This window comes from Octopus bimaculoides, chromosome 28, assembly GCF_001194135.2.
Source record: "Octopus bimaculoides isolate UCB-OBI-ISO-001 chromosome 28, ASM119413v2, whole genome shotgun sequence".
NCBI lineage: Eukaryota > Metazoa > Mollusca > Cephalopoda > Octopoda > Octopodidae > Octopus > Octopus bimaculoides.
The window spans coordinates 2,115,566-2,117,350 of record NC_069008.1 but is presented as its reverse complement, the minus strand read 5'-3'; the positions used below and the strand labels follow the sequence as shown (position 1 = coordinate 2,117,350).

The window sequence follows — 1,785 nt, the reverse complement described above, 5'->3', positions numbered from 1 at the left end:
GTAAGCCTAGTATTTATTCTATCAGTCTCTTTTTGCCGAACCACTAAGTTACGGGGACGTAAACACACCAGCATCGGTTGTCAAGCGATTGTGTGTGGGGGAGGGCAAACACAGATACATATATATATATATAATACAGGCTTTGCACTATGCTGTTTAATGAAAATTTAATAACAAATTGGAATGTAAAGTTCAGTTGTTTGGGTAAATGTTTACTTCTAGAATTTATCTCTGTAGAAATGTAGTAACAATTCCACTATTGTATCTCTACTATTAAGATATCTTCTATATCTTATACTGTTGTCTCTCTATTATTTCAGAATATCAGACAAGTGTGACATCAAAGAATTGCTTACATCAGATTCATCATCAACATTAATTATCTCTTAAAGACTAAAGAAAAACGTTACATGCAATAAATATATAACTCAATGGTAAACTACAGTGAAATATTTCTTCTGAATGGAGATTAATGGCAGCATTTCTCTCCTGTACAGTTTGTAACATGTACAAGATGGCTGAAGTTTCAAATATGTTTGTGGCATCTTCAGATATTGATGAAAACAGAGTTGATGGGAAAACAGCTGGAAGAAATGAAAGACAAAAGGTGAAACAAGAAAATAAACATATATTGCTCTAAGAGAAGAAAATTGGTGAAACAATGGATAATGTTACAGACTTAAAGGATTAATTTATTATTTTGTTGAAGAGATGCAAAAAGAGACTGAAAAATCCTCATACCATTGTGATATTTGTCAAAAATCATTTTCTCTGGAAAGTAACCTCATTAGACACAAATGTATTAATAGAGTTGAGAAACTTTACTCTGTAGTGTTTGTGGTAAACAAACTGTTTTACGTATACACAAATGCATTCATACGCAGGGAAAGACATTTCATTGTGATATCTGTAGTAAATCATTCGGTCAATTAAGTAACTTATCTTCACACAAATATATTCATACACAACAGAAACCATATCAGTGTGATGTCTGTGGTAAATCAGTCTCTTAGACTTTGGCCTTAACTGTCCACATACAGAGTCATACAGGAGAGAAGCCCTCACACAAATATATTCATACAGGAGAGAAGCCCTCACACAAATATATTCATACAGGTGAGAAGCCCTATTCTTGTGATACCTGTGGTAAATCATTCAAAGCTACTGGTGACTTAACCAGACACATCCGTATTCATACAGGAGAAAAACCATATCAGTGTGATATCTATGGTAAATCATTCTCAAGAAATGATGGTCTCATTAATCATAAACGTATTTATACAGGACAGAAGCCATATGACTGTCGTATCTGTAGTAACAATCAGTTGACTACACACAAATATATTCATACAGGTTAGAATCCTAACGACTGTGATATCTGCAGTAAATCATTTGCTAATACTTGGGACTTAACTGACCACATGAGTATTCATACAGGGAAGAAGCCATATCATTGTGACATTTGTGGTAAATCATTCTCTCGAAGTAATGACTTGACTACACACAAATATATTCATACAGGTGAGAAGCCCTATTCTTGTGATACCTGTGGTAAATCATTCAAAGCTTCTGGTGCCTTAACCACACACATCCGTATTCATACAGGAGAAAAACCATATCAGTGTGATATCTGTGGTAAATCATTCTCTACAACTGATGGTCTCATTAAACACAAACCTATTCATACAGGAGAGAAGCCATATCAGTGTGATATCTGCGGTAAATCATTCTCCCAAAGGAGTAACTTAATTGTTCACATACGTATTCATACAGGAGAGAAGCCAT

At 34.3% G+C, this 1,785-nt stretch overlaps 1 protein-coding gene across 5 annotated transcripts in view; it reads left to right on the top strand.

The window, feature by feature from the left end:
- The window catches only part of LOC128251085 (zinc finger protein 62 homolog), a 13,990-nt gene that overhangs the window by 5,949 nt on the left and 6,256 nt on the right, over positions 1–1,785 (top strand). For 2 of the 5 annotated variants that reach the window (XM_052977449.1, XM_052977448.1), the window contains exon 2: positions 321–1,521. The exons of 2 other annotated variants lie outside the window; for them this stretch is intronic. The gene's annotated coding sequence lies outside the window, so the exon portion shown is untranslated. The remainder of the gene's footprint in view (positions 1–320; positions 1,522–1,785) is intronic. One more of the 5 variants, XM_052977450.1, reaches the window with a different exon arrangement.